General features: G+C 42.7%; 1 pseudogene; it reads right to left on the bottom strand.

Annotated features, from left to right (window-relative positions):
* Nucleotides 1-262: 262 nt before the first annotated feature.
* Nucleotides 263-18,332, bottom strand: LOC115135960 (rab5 GDP/GTP exchange factor-like; annotated as a pseudogene).
* Nucleotides 18,333-19,510: the final 1,178 nt, after the last annotated feature.

Genomic DNA, 19,510 nt, shown 5'->3' with positions numbered 1-19,510 from the left:
GCAGTGCCCCATTCTATCTGTACAACTCTGGTCAACATTTTCACCACAAGATGTCAGTAGCAAGTCATTTGCAGCAGGCAACGAAGGATACGCTACATGATTTAGGCTAGATTTGAGTGTATTTAACTGTTAACAAGCAACATTTCCTGTACAGTACCAGTCAAAAGTTGACACACATACTCATTCAAGGGTTTTTCTTTATTTTTACTATTTGACACTGTAGAATAATAGTGAAGACATCAAAACTATGAAATAACACATAGAATCATGTAGTAACCAAAAAAAACGGTTAAACAAATAAAATATATTTAATATTCTTTAAAGTAGCCACCCTTTGCCCCGATGACAGATTTGCACACTCTTGACATTCTCTCAACCAGCTTCATGAGGAATGCTTTTCCAACTGTCTTGAAGGAGTTCGCACATATGCAAATTATAATCCCAGTAAGCGCGAACCAGATCGGATTTTGACCAAGCAGAACATCAGCAGTATGGGTGGAAATGGTGTGAGGCAGGAGGAAAAACCCCCACTAGATTTGCATTCCTGGGGTTTATTCATTGAACGGCAATTAAATACACACTATAAAACAAGGCAATTCTTATAAATTACATTTCCATAATAAAATAGTGATGTGCCATTCAGTTTAAAAGTACAAATATACACACACTTGTTTACAAATCTTTTGGAGACTCAGCAGTCAGTCACAGTTGATTACAGTGTTAAAGTAGAGTACATATGTCTGTGTGACAGCAGAGTGAGTGATGTTGAAGTATTACAACCTGGGGCTTATTCAGGTGATTCAAATGTTCAATGGATTGCAGATAGAAAAGGCATGTAGTAATAGAGTAAATATCATGCTGTAATCAAATTGAACTGTTAAGTGTTCCTTAAACATATACAAAATAATCAGCATTGATCTGAGCATTTCACCTTACTGAACATTCCCCAGGTATCATCCATCTTCCCCAGGTATCATCCATCTTTCACAATTACTTCTATGATGCACAACATGCCACAATCCATATCAGCAGTTCACTGGCATTTTGTACATAACACAGTAACTTGAGTCTTGGTCACTCTTTAGGTTTCACAGTTTGTAACATGTACCACGCTATCTGAAGAATAACTAAATGTTAGTCAGCATTTCCCAAATTCACCAGCAGCCATCTAAAAGTAACATGCCTCTTTCCTCAGCACGACAAGGTGGAGAAGTTATCTTACGGTATCAAGGTGTGCCATCTGTGTCAGTGCAGCAGGGATGTAGAGGAGAACAGATTAGGGCCCAATGCCAACTCAGGCCATCTGATCTGAAGAGGGCTAGTCTAAAAGGAGTATGTGTATGCAGGAACATTGTAAAGACTTGGTTCCATTAAAGGTCCCTTAACTCTTTTCCTCAAACTTAGTCCCTCCTTTTATCTATTAATTTAGATCTGTGAATGCTTTTGGGTCTAGGGGAAAAATGGACAAAAGCCTACTTGGCTTACAGTGTGTGAGAATGTTTAAAATGGTAGCAGTATAGACACGAGGGGGCTGCCAATTCCTGAACCTCGCCATAGTAAAGACCAATGACGGCTCAAAGCATTACAGAGAGGCGGGATCATTAGTTCAAGAAGCCCTCTTGCCTCCCATTCTGGAGAGATATTACCCAGCAAACACTTGGGGCATCAGTGGCAGCCGGTCGTTTTCCATGTTGTCTGAGTCGATGGCAGAGAGGGCAGGTGGGCTGATCTCCAACGGGTACTTCTCCAGGATTTCCTGCACCTCTCGCTCTACACTCTCCTGCCAGGTGATCAGGTCACTCTGCATGCTCTGCGCCACCTCCAGAACCCTTTCCTGCCGGCTCTGCAGGCCTGACAGGAGATCCAGATTCTGGTTGACCTGGGCCAGGGCGGGTATGGAAGCGGCAGTGTCAATCTGTGGCCAGCCACTGTCCACCTCTGGCCCAACATGTAGCTCTCAAAGTCCACAGGGTCCAAGTTGAGGGACTGGGCGTCCAGTTTTTCAATGAAGGCAACTGCACACCACTAAACAGAGAGAAGACACAGGAGGTGAGCTATGAACCAAATGAGTGTGTGCTTGGTTCTCTTCACCTCGGTGTGGGCATGAGGGAGTGGTGTGAAGTGGCACAGAGACACGTACCAGGTTAGTGAAGTAGTATCCGCCCTCTCCATTCATGAGCCTGCTGGGGTTGCAGAAGCGGGTGATGTACTGGATGTTGGATTGCAGGCATGGTGGATTGGACTTCAGTACGATGTAGATTAGGGTGGGTAGGAAGTCGTCTGCCGAGGCTGGCTCGCTTTTGGTGATCTTGATGGCGCTAAAGATGTGCTTGCTGCAGCGCGTGATGCACGCTAGCTCTCCCTTGGTACCCGCTTAGAGTCCATCTCGATGATGTCTGTAATGCAACACACAATTCATAATCCTGTTCACAATCCTGAGATGTGAAAATGTTTCCTATAGGTCAGATCATGTATGCTTTAAAATTGCGTAATATTGTATTGACTGCTGCTTTCTTGGCCATGTCTCCCTTGCAGAAGACACTGTCTTAATGAGCTTTTCCTGGTTCAATAAAGGTTAAAAAAAAATAACAAAAAAGGCAACACACTGCAGAGTCCTCTGAACACTACCCATGATTTAAAGAGAAATGTTTGGTTGAGTCCTAATGGGATTCTGTTTGACACCATCCATGACTCACCTGTTATGGCTTTGACCACGTTGTCTGACACCGCTGGGATCTCCTCATCCACTGGCACACAGAGCATCTGAATGTCCACCCAGTGTAACTCCCTATACAACCCACACAGTGATGGGTGAGACAGTGACAAACACCCACAGTGACACAAACACAAAGGGTCATTACCACGCACATTGACAGATACGGGAGGATAATTGCATGCATGTCTGCCCACAGTGACAAACACCCCAATTCATAAACAATTTAATACAACTGCCTGTCTTTCAGGTAGAAGATTGTAGTCCTTACCATATCCTGTTCTGAGTGGCCAGGTCTTTCTTCTCATTGTCTGTGGTCTCGGGACAGAAGACGCTCATACAGGCGAGTCATAATGTACTTCTCCACCTCGTCCATCACTTGCTCCACACGCTCTGAAGAGCCTGGAAGGAAAACATTCCACATTAGGCTTAACTTTTGTATTACACACACTTGAAGTCGGAAGTTTACAAACACTTAGGTTGGAGTCATTAAAACTAGTTTTTCAACCATTCCACAAATTTCTTGTTAACAAACTATAGTTTTGGCAAGTCGGTTAGGACATCTACTTTGTGCATGACACAAGTCATTTTTCCAACAATTGTTTACAGACAGATCATTTCACTGTATCACAATTCCAGAATTTTTACTATAATTAAATGTCAGGAATTGTGAAAAACGGAGTTTAAATGTATTTGGCTAAGGTAAGCTTCCGACTTCAACTGGATGTGTAATATTATATATATATACACACACACACACACTGCTCAAAAAAATAAAGGGAACACTAAAATAACACATCCTAGATCTGAATGAATGAAATATTCTTATTAAATACTTTTTTCTTTACATAGTTGAATGTGCTGACAACAAAATCACACAAAAATTATCAATGGAAATCAAATGTATCAACCCATGGAGGTCTGGATTTGGAGTCACACTCAAAATTAAAGTGGAAAACCACACTACAGGTTGATCCAACTTTGATGTAATGTCCTTAAAACAAGTCAAAATTAGGCTCAGTAGTGTGTGTGGCCTCCACGTGCCTGTATGACCTCCCTACAACGCCTGGGCATGCTCCTGATGAGGTGGCAGATGGTCTCCTGAGGGATCTCCTCCCAGACCTGGACTAAAGCATCCGCCAACTCCTGGACAGTCTGTTGGTGGATGGAGCGAGAAAAGATGTCCCAGATGTGCTCAATTGGATTCAAGTCTGGGGAACGGGCGGGCCAGTCCATAGCATCAATGCCTTCCTCTTGCAGGAACTGCTGACACACTCCAGCCACATGAGGGCTAACATTGTCTTGCATTAGGAAGAACCCAGGGCTAACCGCACCAGCATATGGTCTCACAAGGGGTCTGAGGATCTCATCTCGGTACCTAATGGCAGTCAGGCTACCTCTGGCGAGCACATGGAGGGCTGTGCGACCCCCAAAAGAAATGCCACCCCACACCATGACTGACCCACCGCCAAACCGGTCATGCTGGAGGATGTTGCAGGCAGCAGAATGTTCTCCACGGCGTCTCCAGACTCTGTCACGTCTGTCACGTGCTCAGTGTGAACCTGCTTTCATCTGTGAAGAGCACAGGGCACCAGTGGCGAATTTGCCAATCTTGGTGTTCTCTGGCAAATGCCAAACGTCCTGCACGGTGTTGGGCTGTAAGCACAACCCCCACCTGTGGACGTCAGGCCCTCATACCACCCTCATGGTGTCTGTTTCTGACCGTTTGAGCAGACACATGCACATTTGTGACCTGCTGGAGGTCATTTCGCAGGGCTCTGGCAGTGCTCCTCCTTGCACAAAGGTGGAGGTAGCGGTCCTGCTGCTGGGTTGTTGCCCTCCTACGACCTCCTCCACGTCTCCTGATGTACTGGCCTGTCTCCTGGTAGCGCCTCCATGCTCTGGAGACTACGCTGACAGACACAGCAAACCTTCTTGCCACAGCTCGCATTGATGTGTCATCCTGGATGAGCTGCACTACCTGAGCCACTTGTGTGGGTTGTAGACTCCGTCTCATGCTACCACTAGAGTGAAAGCACCGCCAGCATTCAAAAGTGACCAAAACATCAGCCAGGAAGCATAGGAACTGAGAAGTGGTCTGTGGTCACCCCCTGCAGAGCCACTCCTTTATTGGGGGTGTCTTGCTAATTGCCTATAATTTCCACCTGTTGTCTATTCCATTTGGACAACAGCATGTGAAATGTATTGTCAATCAGTGTTGCTTCCTAAGTGGACAGTTTGATTTCACAGAAGTGTGACTGACTTGGAGTTACATTGTGTTGTTTAAGTGTTCCCTTTGAGCAGTGTACATGTTGTCATACCCGTGGTATATGGTCTGATATACCACAGCTGTCAGTCAATCAGCATTCAGGGCTCAAATAATCCTCCCGCCCCTAGAATAGCCCTGCATGGTGGCGTTATTGACAAATAGTGTGCCCAACATATGGGCTATTCCAGCATCCAGATCAGAGCTGTCAAGTACAATCAAGACTCTCAAATGGCATTGACGTTAGTTTCGCAATGTTGATCAGCGCACATTTGGATAAAAATGTCAAGAAGACAGGAAAGGGAGCGTACTGGAATTTATTCTGGATATTTGAAATAGCAATGCTTCTCTGGTGAGGCTTATGATTGTAGCGAGCGTGCATTTGCACACTGCAGTGCACAACAGAGGTGTTGTTTACATGCGCATTGGAGGTTTAATATAGCTAGCAAGCAATTTGTCTTCTCAGCTACAGTTTGAGTTGTATATTGACTGGTCTCTTGGTTGATCTTAGTCGAGGAAATGTAGCTAGCTGCAGTGTTTGCCCGGTCTGAAACTAAAATGTGGCTAACTCTTACCGTAGCTTGGACTATGGCGTAGCGAGATCGGCTTTCCAACACTATTGTAAACATTGTAAAGTTTGGTGTTGGTTTTTAACTGATTTAGCGAGCTATCTATGTTTTGTGGAAGAATGTAGGACTGGCATTTGGATGTGAGCTTGCTAAAGTTATCTAGCTTCTATGTGAAGGCCAGCTGTTGTTGTAGGGAACAATTGAACCAAACATAGTTGTCCCCCACAATAAAATAGCACACAGAGTGAGGAACAGATGAGATATGGCAAACATATCAGACACCGACATGTCACATAATTAACACAAGGTTGGGGAGAAACTGAAGATTTTTTTTTTACTAAATCAGTTACATTACCAGCAAAAATATTGTAATCAGATTACAGATAGTTTTGAAAAACTATTACTTATAAATAAAAAATGTATGCAAAAAATATACATTGACATGTTTGTTTTCTCGATGATATTCAATTCAGCATTGAAAAAAGGTGCAAGTTTAAGTTAGTGCTGCCTGAGGGAGTCTGACCACAATTCAGGGAGAACTACGATGACACACCAAATGCATTTGATTAATCATTTTTGTCTTCTAATGCCTCTTTCAAGGGAAAGTAATCAGATTACGTTACTGAGGTTGGGTAATTAAAAAGTTGTGTTACTGCTTACAAATTGACAGGTAACAACTGTAACAGATTACATTTTGAAAGCAACCTAACCAATCCATCACAGATCACAAGGTATCTATTTCGTATCACAAGTCTAAAGGCCTGAAATCTGCCAAACACGTTTCCCATATCAGTCAAAGAGGATCCAGAGATTAAGACTTTAGCCTTTGATATGGCTGAAAGGACTTAGACTTATCAATGTCATTCATTGTCCTCAGTGGCCACTTGGTGAAGTGCTTAGGCCTCACTTGTATATTTACAGTAGATATTAATAGATATTTATATTTGCAAATGAAACCAAAGGCATTGTGTAAAAGCTCAGGACACAGATAGGATTGCCAAATGATCAATCTCTGTCGAGGGAAGAGATCTTTTTTTTCCTTTCACATAGTGTATATTTATTTCTTCTAAACACATTTCTGTTTTTTGGCAATGTCAGTTCTTGCACATTTTTTTTTTTTTACAAATACTTACTTTTATGTTCACTAGCTGGACAGGCAAATGCCGCTGAGTACTAAACTGTAAACCAATCAAAAACTTGTGTACTATCGCTGTTGATCACGTCTGCCAATCGCGTATCTGTGTCTCAGGTAGCAGACACAGTTCTGACAAACTGCTCAGGTAAAGGCTTTTTAAAAAATGTATTAAACTATTTAGTTATAGAAATGTGATACCATCAATGTAAGCTGTAAAATGACTCCCGACAGCAACCTTAGTACTGTAGCTAGCTATTTACAACAAGTAGATCTGTTGCTAGCAGGAGCAGATGGCATTATTGCTAGCTAGCATGTCATTCCAGGACAAGGAGCATTTTGGTTTTCAATTTATTCCAAGTAATAATTTAAGACTAGAAAAATCTATAGGACAAGTAGTGTATAACTAATACAGTCATCAAGGCAGGGCCCAATAATGTCATACTGACAAATAAGAAATGCTACTTTATCCATGTCAATAGTTGGAGTAGGATGATTGCAGAGCACCATGCCTCAGACAGGATGTTAATTTCCTAGCTCACAAACTACAGTCCTTTGCTGTGATGATTTATTTGTATTAATTCTGGTCTCTCATGATAAATTCAGATCTCCTGTGACCTGCTCCCAGATATCAACCAAGTGCTATTTACCAAGCATGGGTTGATTCACTCACCTGTGAGGAGAACTGTCCTACTGCAGTCACTACTTAGACATTGAGACCACATATGCATTTGCCTGTTGTCTTTTCTGGAGTTTGTCTTACACAGTCTAGTGCATTTTAGAGTTGAAGAACACTATTACAGATACACATTCTTGTTTGAGCATCTTTATTCATCATTGTCTCTCACTTTTATCTCCCATGGTCTATTCACCAAGTCCTACAGTTTGAATTAGCCCCGCCGTCACTATTTAGACCGCATTTGCCTGTTGTCTTTTCTTTGTGGGTTTTTGTCTTACACAGTCTTGTCAGGGCGGCAGGGAGTCGACGGTTAAGAACGTTGAATCGTACAAAATGGAAAAGATGTCTCACACTCAGTCATAGATAATAGAATAATTAATGGATTTTCAAGATTTTGGCACTGTTTACTTTCAGGTTAGTAGGAAGGTTTTAGTCATTTAAAACCACAAATATACTCACATTCACTTAACATTTAGTATTTGAAACTCAAAACATTAATTTCCCAACTGATATTTCTATAATCCTACAGGCTCTATCATTCTCCAAACCTTATATTCCAATGCATCCAACATTATGCATGCCTCCCACGGAATTGGGAGGCATGTTTTCATCTGGTTTAGAAAGCAAACTCTGGTTATCTTATTGCTTAGCACATTGTATTGGAATGAATGCTATACTGTATGTGTAAGCTATGCCATATGTATTGGCTAATATATATCTGCAGCTGTCGTTTTTAAACCTCTATTCTAGCATACGACACACACTTCTATCTACATTATTTTATTTGGGTTTCTTTGCAAAGTATAGGATTGAATGTTTCATTAAGCCTGCAGATAGAGATTTTAAATTAGACATAATCAAGCCAAAACATCATTCAACAATTGAACTCAGAGATATAGCTAAAGAAACAAAAATTGACATTTACAGAAGCTGGCTAGGTTAGTCTAACATTGGCTAGCTTTCAATAAATTGCCTAAATGGTAAACAGAGTTACCTCTTCAGTGCACTCGAAAGATTTAGATCTTATTTCAGTCTGGGAGCTAACTATCTGTTCCTCTTCATCAGATAACAGCTCACGTTTTCATCATAGATAGAAGCAGGCCATTGGCTACCTTCATCACCAGGGGTATGTACGGGAGTTCTGATTGGTTCCAAGTTTAGTAGTTTGACAAATTTGCCTGAGCGGCCGAATTTCGAAATATACCTTTTTATGAGAAAATGTGCAAGAATTCAAGGTGCCAACAAATTGTCATCATAAGAATGTTTTACCATCATATCCCCCCAAAAAATCTGCTCCTCCCTCAACGGGAATTGATCAACTAAACATTTTAAAGCTTTGGCCCACCACCTAAGAGTATTGGCAGTCAATCTCGTGTTTACACTCAGCAAAAAAAATTGAAGTTGTCAGCCACTCAGCCTCGTTAAAATACTCCAAACTAGAAGGTGGCAGTAGCGTTGCTTGGCAATGCATATATCCATGCGTATTGCTTATGGTCTACATTCCAAGCTATCCGCGCTAATGTTGCTTTTTTGTAGAAAGCCCTAGCCAGATGACCACAGCGAGACAACTACCTAGCAAGATGATGTAGAAACAATTTCATTCACTCCATAATCACATACTGCCAGTGCAGCTCATAGCAAAATGTTGTTCTAGCTAGCTAACGTTAGAATATTCACTAGCTAGCATAAGCTAGGTAAGGACACTGCCCTAACTTGGCAGCTAACACAGGCAGCCGTTTCATGGAAATTGTATTATAATGTCAATACTAGCTACAGTGGTGGAGTTACAGCTTGGAGGAAGTATTTAGTGTTGTGTGCATTTAGCTAGCTACCATCCCATACATTGCATATGAAGTTTGACTTGCTTATCCGTGGATGTGCGGAGAAAATACCCTATTTTTTTGTTGGCTCTCCCCACGTGGGGGTTCGTGCTCTCCAATTGGCTCAAAGTGAAGTTGTTCGCTACAGCCAAACATTGCGATTGTACAAGTAGAATCGATAGGTTCGTCGTTACCGGGTCAGCATGCAGCAGCTACCGCTTTTGTTCTAGCAAGAGAAGGAATGGCCTCCCACTGCGATAAGTACTTATCAGCAGTGAGATTCTGTGTATTTCATGCTTAAGCCTTCAAAAAGACCAACTGAACACTATTGTGCAGTAGAATGCACTATACTCCGTTATTTTGAAACCACACATTGGGACACAATTTTTTGTGAATCTTGTAAATGCATTGTATTTATATGTTTGTGATGCATTTTGTTACGTACACTGATTCCTTTATGGCAGATTGAGTCATGTTTGAACCCACCTTTAATATTGGTCATGAGGCGGTCGGACATGTTCTGGTAGAAGTCTTGGACACACTCAAACAGCTCATCAGCACCTAAGTCCTGGGAGATCAGAGGTCATCCCAGGTATTTGTCATTGAATGTCAATGTCTGGTCAACAGGAGAGGAACTACATACCAAAAGGTGTTTTTGCCATATAAAACAGCAATATTCCATTACAAAACATACACATAAAAGCTATTCTTTCAGCTTAGTTTTTCAAGGCTGACCTTTGTTGAAAGAACATAAATATCTACACACTGCTGCATATGCTCGCATTCGGTTTATTAAGTTTCAGCTGGACGAAGACCTTTTGGTCAAAAGGTTGCAACAAAAATGTTACACACAAGCATAAATTGTGCAGGTATTTCTATCCTTTCAGATTATACAGTACCAGTCAAAAGTTGACACACCTACCCATTCCACTTTTTTACCATTTTCTACATTGTAGAATAATAGTGAAGACACCCAAACTATGAAATAACACATGGAATCATGTAGTAACCAAAATAATGTTTTATATTTGAGATTCTTCAAAGTAGCCACCCTTTGCCTTGATGACAGCTTTGCACACTCTTGGCATTCTCTCAACCAGCTTCATGAGGTAGTCACCTGGAATGAATTTCAATTGACAGGTGTGCCTTGTTAACTTCATTTGTGGAATTTCTTTCCTTAATGCGTTTGAGCCAATCAGTTGTGTTGTGACAAGGTAGCGGTGGCATACAGATGATAGCCCTTTTTGGTAAAAGACCAAGTCCATATTATGTCAAGAACAGCTCAAATAACCAAAGAGAAATGACAGTCCATCATTACTTTAAGACATGAAGGTCAGTCAATCCTGAAAATTTCATGGAACTTTGAAAGTTTCTTCAAGTGCAGTTGCAAAAACCATCAAACACTATGATGAAACTGGCTCTCATGAGGACCACTACAGGTAAGGAAGACCAGGAGTTAGCTCTGCTGCAGATGATAAGTTCATTAGAGTTACCAGCCTCAGAAATTGCAGCACAAATAAATGCTTCAGAGTTCAAGTAACAGACACATCTCAACAGCAACTGTTCAGAGGAGACTGCGTGTAAATCAGGCCTTTATGGTCAAATTTCTGGAAAAAAATAATATTCACTAGTAAAAGGACACCAATAATAAGAAGAGACTTACTTGGGCCAAGAAACACGAGCAATGGATATTAGGCCGGTGGAAATCTGTCCTTTGGTCTGATGAGTCCAAATTTGAGATTTTTGATTCCAACTGCCGTGTCTTTGTGAGACGCAGAGTAGGTGAATGGATGATCTCCACATGTGTGCTTCCCACCGTGAAGCATGGAGGAGGTGGTGTGATGGTGTGGGAGTGCTTTGCTGCTGACACAGTCTGTGATTTATTTAGAATTCAAGGCACACTTAACCATCATGGCTACCACAGCAATATGCCATCCCATCTGGTTTGCGCTTAGTTTTTCAACAGGACAATGACCCAACACACCTCCAGGCTGTGTAAGGGCTATTTGACCAAGAAGGAGAGTGATGGAGTGTTGCATCAGATGACCTGGCCTCCACAATCACCCGACCTCATCCCAATTGAGATGTTTTGGATGAGTTGGACCACAGAATGAAGGAAAAGCAGTCAACAAGCGCTCAGCACATGATTCCATATGTGTTGTTTCATAGTTTTGATGTCTTCACCATTATTCTACAATATAGAAAATAGTACAAATAAAGAAAAACCCTTGAATGAGTAGGTGTGTCCAAACTTTTGACTGGTACTGTGTTTTTTACCCTGCGCATGGAAAATCACTGAAAACTATTGAATGCTCGTTCAACTGACCTTTTTGTTGACCATGATCTCGATGAAGGCACTGCTCTGCTTGTGGACTTCTCGGCTTAGCTTCTGCAGAGTCTTCAGAAATTCCACAAAGTCTCTGGAGACGCGGTCTGTCTCAATGCTGGACTGGCATCTGATCGAGGGGCTTGGGGTCTTGCCCTCCTGGTTCTCTGAGGGGAAGACACCATGACTTGTGTTGTTTTCATAATGTTACCCCATGCCTTTCTTGTCATGGTTGCTCTCGCTAACTGCAGGCCTCCAGACTGCGACCATTTAGTCACATTTTGCGACACTTTTATTTGGCTGTCCCAGTTAACTTTTTAATTGGTCTCACTAGTGCGAGCTGCACATTATACCTGGTCACTTCAATTAAAAGTGGGCAGATAAATTATAATTTTTGTAGTATTTTTTGGGCGGATAAAACCATGAATTTGTAAAGTGCGTTATCCTTATGATTCCCTGAATAGAAGTGTCTGACCTGCTGCTGTGCCTGCTTGTTTCGCTGGGGCCGGCTGCTGTAATGAGCCTCTCACAATCGCTCTCCTCCCTCGTGATTGTATAATATTTAAAAATGCAATTGAAGGGTGGAAGAAAAAAGAAAAAAACACTTGAAGCAACTAGTTGTCCATATTTAAAGAGAGGAGGGTCTCAGCTTTCTGTAAGTATATATCTTTTATTTCTCAATTCTCATTATTGAGCTCAAAAGCACAATAAAGATATCGGATATGGCTTTCAATTACGTAGCGTGTGCGAAATTGCGTGTCGGACTCGCAACTGCACTGGGCGTCATTGCATTTCTTAGGACATTACGTTTAATTGTTAGATTAAAATACTGAACAAAAATATGAATGCAACAATTTAATTGATTTAACTCACTTATAGGAGAAAATCAGTCAATTTAAATAATTTCAATAGGCCCCAATCTATGGATTTCACGACTGGAAATACAGATATGCATCTGTTGGTCAGAGATACAGTCCCTTGATAAAATAATAGGCCTCAGGATCTCGTCATGGTATTTTTGTGCATTCGAATTGCCATAGATAAAATGCAATTGTGTTCGTGGTCCGTAGTTTATGCCTGCCAATACCATAATCCCACCGACACCATGGGGGCACTCTGTTCACAATGTTGATATCAGCAAACCGCTCGCCCACACGACGCAATACATGTGGTCTGCGGTTGGGAGGCTGGTTGGACGTACTGCCAAATTCTCTAAAACGACATTCGAGGTGGCTTTTGGTAGAGAAATGAACATTCAATTCTCTGGCAACAGCTCTGGTGGACATTCCTGCAGTCAGCATGCCAATTGCACACTCCCTCAACTTAAGACATCTGTGGCATTGATTTTTAGTGTGATACAACTGCACATTTTAGAGTGTCCTTTTATTGTTGCCAGCACAAGGCGAGCCTGTGTAATGATCATGCTATTTAACCAGCTTCTTGATATGCCACACCTGTCAGGTGGATGGATTATCTTGGCAAAGGAGAAAGGCTCACCAACAGGGATGTAAACAAATTAGTGCACAAAATGAGAGAAATAAGCTTTTTGTGCTTATGGAACATTGTTGGAATCTTTTATTTCAGATCATGAAACATTGGACCAACACATCACATGTTGCTTTCATATTTTTGTTCAGTGTACATGGCTACTAGCTGTTGGTGTTATAAACTCAGCAAAAAATTAGTCCCTTTTTCAGGACCCTGTCTTTCAAAGATAATTAATAAAAATCCAAATAACTTCACAGATCTTCATTGTAAACGGGTTTAAACACTGTTTCCCATGCTTGATTAATGAGTGTGAAGGTGAACGGAAAGGCACTGGCGCAACAAAGCGCCCTTGCTGTCTCTGCCTGGCCGGTTCCCCTCTCTCCACTGGGGATTCTCTGCCTCTAAACCCTATTACAGGGGCTGAGTCACTGGCTTACTGGTGCTCTTCCATGCCTTCCCTAGGAGGGGTGCGTCACTTGAGTGGGTTGAGTCACTGACGTGATCTTCCTGTCTGGGTTGGTGCCCCCCCTTGGGTTGTGCCGTGGCGGAGATCTTTGTGGACTATACTCAGCCTGGTCTCAGGATGGTAAGTTGGTGGTTGAAGATATCCCTCTAGTGGTGTGGGGGCTGTGCTTTGGCAAAGTGGGTGGGGTTATATCCTGCCTGTTTGGCCATGTCCGGGGGTATCGTCGGACGGGGCCACAGTGTCTCCAGACTCCTCCTGTCACAGCCTCCAGTATTTATGCTGCATTAGTTTGTGCCGGGGGGCTAGGGTCAGTCTGTTATATCTGTAGTATTTCTCCTGTCTTATCCGGTGACCTGTGTGAATTTAAGTATGCTCTCTAATTCTTTCTTTCTCTCTGAGGACCTGAGCCCTAGGACCATGCCTCAGGACTACCTGGCCTAATGACTCCTTGCTGTCCCCAGTCCACCTGGCTGTGCTGCTGCTCCAGTTTCAACTGTTCTGCCTGCAGCTATGGAACCCTGACCTGTTCACCAGACGTGCTACCTGTCCCAGACCTGCTGTTTTCAACTCTCTAGAGACAGCAGGAGCGGTAGAGATACTCTGAATGATCGGCTATGAAAAGCCAACTTACATTTACTCCTGAGGTGCTGACCTGTTGCACCCTCGACAACGACTGTGATTATTATTATTTGACCCTGCTGGTCATCTATGAACATTTTAACATCTTGGCCATGTTCTGTTATAATCTCCACTCAGCACAGCCAGAAGAGGACTGGCCACCCATCATAGCCTGGTTCCTCTCTCGGTTTCTTCCTAGGTCCTGGCCTTTCTAGGGAGTTTTTCCCAGTCACCATGCTTCTACACATGCATTGCTTGCTGTTTGGTGTTTTAGACTGGGTTTCTGTACAGCACTTTGAGAATTCAGCTGATGTAAGAAGGGCTTTATAAATAAATTTGATCATGCACCGGTGGAACAGTCGTTAAGACACTTAACAGCTTACAGACGGTAGGCAATTAAGGTCACAGTTATGAAAACTTAGGACACTAAAGAGGCCTTTCTACTGACTGAATAACACCAAAAGAAAGATGCCCAGGGTCCCTGCTCATCTGCGTGAACGTGCCTTAGGCATGCTGCAAGGAGGCATGAGGACTGCATATGTGGCCAGGGCAATAAATTGCAATGTCCATACTGCGAGACGCCACAGGGCGACAGGACGGACAGCTGATCGTCCTCAGTGGCAGACCACGTGTAACAACACCTGCACAGGATCGGTACATCCGAACATCACACCTGCGGGACAGGTGCAGGATGGCAACAACAACTGCCTGAGTTACACCAGGAATGTACAATCCCTCCGTCAGTGCTCAGAGCCTGTCCGCAATTGGCTGAGAGAGGCTGGACTGAGGGCTTGTAGGCCTGTTGTAAGGCAGGTCCTCACCAGACATCACCAGCAACAATGTCACCTACGGGCACAAACCCACCGTTGCTGGACCAGACAGGACTGGCAAAAAGTGCTCTTCACTGACGAGTCACGGTTTTGTCTCACCAGGGGTGATGGTCGGATTCGCGTTTATCGTCGAGGGAATGACAGTTACACCGAGGCCTGTACTCTGGAGCAGGATCGATTTGGAGGTGGAGGGTCCGTCATGGTCTGGGGTGTGTCACAGCATCATCGGACTGAGCTTGTTGTCATTGCAGGCAATCTCAACGCTGTGTGTTACAGGGAAGACATCCTCCTCCGTCATGTGGTACCCTTCCTGCAGGCTCATCCTGACATGATCCTCCAGCATGACAATGCAACACTGCTCGTTCTGGGCGTGATTTCCTGCAAGACAGGAATGTCAATGTTCTGCCATGGCCAGCGAAGAGCCCGGATCTCAATCCCATTGAGCACGTCTGGGACCTGTTTGATCGGAGGGTGAGGGCTAGGGCCATTCCCCCCAGGAATGTCCGGGAACTTGCAGGTGCCTTGGTGGAAGAGTGGGGTAACATCTCACAGCAAGAACTGGAAAATCTGGTGCAGTCCATGAGGAGGAAATGCACTGCAGTACTTAATGCAGCTGGTGGCCACACCAGATACTGACTGTTACTTTTGATCCCCCTTTGTTCAGGGATACATTATTCCATTTCTGTTAGTCACATGTCTGTGGAACTTGTTCAGTTTGTCTGTTGAATCTTGTCATGTTCATACAAATATTTACACATGTTAAGTTTGCTGAAAATAAACGCAGTTGACAGTGAGAGGACGTTTCTTTTTTTGCTGAGTTTATTTATAGTTAAATCTAGTGTTTTGAGTTTCCACTTCTTCAGGTGGTGAATTAGCACTAGTTGAATTAGGCCTATATACTGTATAATATTAGCCAACAGAAAGAAGATGCATTTTTTTCTCTCTATTGAACACAAAAATAGAAAATTGACTGCAAAATAACTCAAATATCATAATTGTCAACCCAAAATTCATGACAGTCACTGGATTAGGTTGCATAATATCACAATACTCTCTCAGTAGTATATTACATGTCTTAATAAAGCATTGTGATTGACTTTAGAACGACTTCATAAGACTCAAATGTATTCTATTGTGTGACACTGCAGAATGTTTTTATGGGGGTGCCACAAAACAAAGTTAGTGGCACCAGTGCCACCCAGGATTGTTTTTGGTCTGAAGCCCTGAACTGACAGCCTCAAGTAAAGAAGGTAAACAGGTCAGAAGGGTTTAAAACCAAGACGCTGACAGGTCTAACCTGTGCATCTTTACATAAGAGCTGAGGCGATGTCAGACCCAAATATGCAATCAATAGAATTCTGTCACAAGTACAAATAACCAGATTCTTTACACCCACTTTTGCTGACGATTGCAAGAACATATTGTTGGGAGTTTCAGTGGACTATAAAAGGGACAGTTCTCTCTATTCTGTAGAAGTGTTTCTACAACTAGAGAGAGAATGACAGACACCCACCTCTGAGTCTGGCCACCAGTGCTGCCAGTATAATGACCATACGCAAGAGGAGGACACAGTGAGATAATGAACATTATGAGCAACATGAAAAAGGGACTTTTGTTAAATACACAATTCACATCTAACACATTTTTTCAAAAGCAACCAGAGCAGGGAATCAATTTGATGGACAAGTCTCTCAGCCAATTAGACTGAGCGGGTGCCACTATGGTGAGACTACTGGAACATCTTAATGCCACCATGTTGGAGGGTAACATTAAGTCAACTACACTAGTAAAGCCCTAATGAGTTCCTAGTTGGTTTTAAAACTACAGGGATTAAAATGGGGGCACTACCCACTGCAAATCTAATCTTCAATGGTAGAAGCAATTACCGTACCTTCTGTGGGGAAGCCCATTTCCCAAGGAGGAGTAAACATTCCTCTCCAGTCTCTGAGGCCTGTCACCTTCTCTCCCTCACTGGGGGCTGAGAGTGAGATGGCAGGGCCAATTGGGGCCACAGGACACGGGAAATGGGGGGCATACAAGAGAGAATGGGTAGATTTGAGAGATGTGGGCGAAGGTGGAATGGGTAGGGAGAATATTGGATGACAAATGAATGACTTCATTGATCAACAAACAATGGCATTGACAGATAAGTGCAGAATGAGTGGTTCAGAGAGAGATATGAGGGGGGTTGTTTGGTTTGGGAAACAATTGCATTATCATGAGAGGGGGTATCAAAGAGAACAGTTGATAGCACAACATAACACTAGAGATTGGTGCGCAGCAGCTGTGACTCCAAAGCAAAAGTCAAATGAGTGATGAGACAAAGTCACAATATGGACAAGTGGCGCTTCAATGACGGTCAACCATGATCCCCACAGTGAGATTACGCAAAGTGAGAGGGGGTACCTTTTTATTTTTTTTCTAAAGAAAGACGATCTAACTCCGCAAAAATAATTGTCCCCAAGGGACTTTGAAGTTTGCACATTTTTCTCAATAGCCTTGGGGCCATTGTATAGGAGCTTACCTTACAGTTAGGGTGTCACTAAATAGACCTAGGTATAATAGGCTGTAATGGGCTTGGAGGGAACAGAATACCTTGTAGATCAATCACCCTGTGAGCTGGTCATGCCCTGCTTTAGAGCCTCCGAGATCACTGCCAAGGAAGTGAGCTGATGAGACAATTACTAGGCTGATACACTGGGGTGGAAAGTGTGTGTCAAAAACTGCACTGGAGAAATGCCTGTGAGATAACTCAGGCTTTAACGTATAAGAGGGAATGCAAAGCGGTCTTTATGAGTTTTCAGAGTCAGTCAGTCACCTTTCTTGGGGGCTGTCCGTGATGAGGGACTGAAGAACTTTTATTCAACAAACCGCTGGTGTCCTGTTTTAATTACAATGTATGGAGGGAAGGTAAGTGTTGGACAAAGCTAGTAAAAATTGACATTTCATTAATGCCCAAAAACGTTTGATTATCATGTATGAATCCTCTACTAAATGTCTCAAGCTAGAATAGGATGTGGATAAGAAAAACCAGCTTGATTCTGCTGGCCAGTGACCTGGGGCTGAAAGTTGGTATTCCCTAACATAGTGAGGCATCCCACATGAAACTGTGGTTTAAAAAAAGTATCTACCATGCCACTGAGGAAGGGCATACGTTTCAGCCTGAACCTTGGAGAAAAAGAATGCACCACAGCACTGACGACACATTGCAATTGATTATAACCTTTCACAGGTGGGCCTACTAACTTCTCAGCCAGGGCCCAGTCTTCCTGGATCTGCTTCTGTTGGGCTCGCTGGCACTCTTCCCGCCAGCACTTGGAGCACAGGCCCTGCTAGGTCGCGTTGCCATAGTAACCACAGCCCTTGTTGCAGAGCAGCTCCGACTGGTCCATGTGGATTTCGCGGCGCGCTCTCCGCTGACTCATCTCGCTGCCTGTATGGAGGAAACTCAGCAGAGCTGGCTGGCTGCTGGCAAGGAAAAATTGCATCATGTTTGGGTTGTTTGAGACCAACTGGGACATTGCGCTAAATACTTGTCATCCAGAGTCACATTTATTTATATTTTTTCCAAGCTGTAGCACACAATATTTAACTTACAGCAGGTTTTTAAAGAACCAAAAGAGTTGTCTGCGTCGTGTTCATTTTTGCTACTGTGTCATTCCACTTCAAAAAGCACTGAGAAATGAATTCAATTGATTGCACCCAAATTGCCAATTATAATTTATAGGATACATATAATAGTCAATAAATATAGTACCTTTTATTTAACTAGGCAAGTCAGTTAAGAAAAAATTATTGTTTACAATGACAGACTACCCCGGCCAAGCCCTAACCTAGACAATGCTGGGCCAATTGTGCGCCGCCCTATGGGACTCCCAATCACAGCCGGTTGTGATACAGCCTGGAATCAAACCAGGTCTGTAGTGACACCTCTATCACTGAGATGCAGTGCCTTAGACCACTGCGCCACTCAGGAGCCCAACATCTGATTTGGATCAAACTTTTTTCCAACAATGAGTTAGACATGAGGAATCCAGTGAATCTCCCCTCCCAAAGATGATGTCCATGCATCGTTTTTGCACAAAAAAAAAGATTGCTTTTTCAAGCTAATTTACTTGTGGGTGCTAGCAAAATAGCTTCTGTTGTCATCGGATGAAAAAAAATGGACTATTGTGTTGCACTAAAGTACTTTATGTGAAGAAAAACTATAGTTGTACACCCTTTATCACTCTATTGAATTAAAACATCACTGTTGACTTTCAATATAAAACTGTTTTTTTTTATGGTCTGCATTTTGAAAAGCTAATGCGCCCCCCGAGGCTAGTGGAGAGACAGCCTCATCCTGGTCCAAAATATGATAAAAGAAAACATTGAATTGTTTTAAAAACCAAATGATACAGTATTTATACAAACCATACAACGCTATGCACTATGACTACTTTGAACAATATACACAGTAAATAAAAATTACAAACATTTACTGGAAAACGGCAAAGTTTGGTAATCGAATTACAGTCAAATCTCCCCAAATTCTATTCTATTCTGTTATCAAACTTTGTATCTGTACAGTTCTTCCTGGAAATGTGTTTTTGTTCAACTTTGA

This window comes from Oncorhynchus nerka, linkage group LG10 (assembly GCF_034236695.1).
Source record: "Oncorhynchus nerka isolate Pitt River linkage group LG10, Oner_Uvic_2.0, whole genome shotgun sequence".
NCBI lineage: Eukaryota > Metazoa > Chordata > Actinopteri > Salmoniformes > Salmonidae > Oncorhynchus > Oncorhynchus nerka.
Note: the sequence above shows the minus strand (reverse complement) of the source record. Positions and strands in the feature narration are given on the sequence as shown.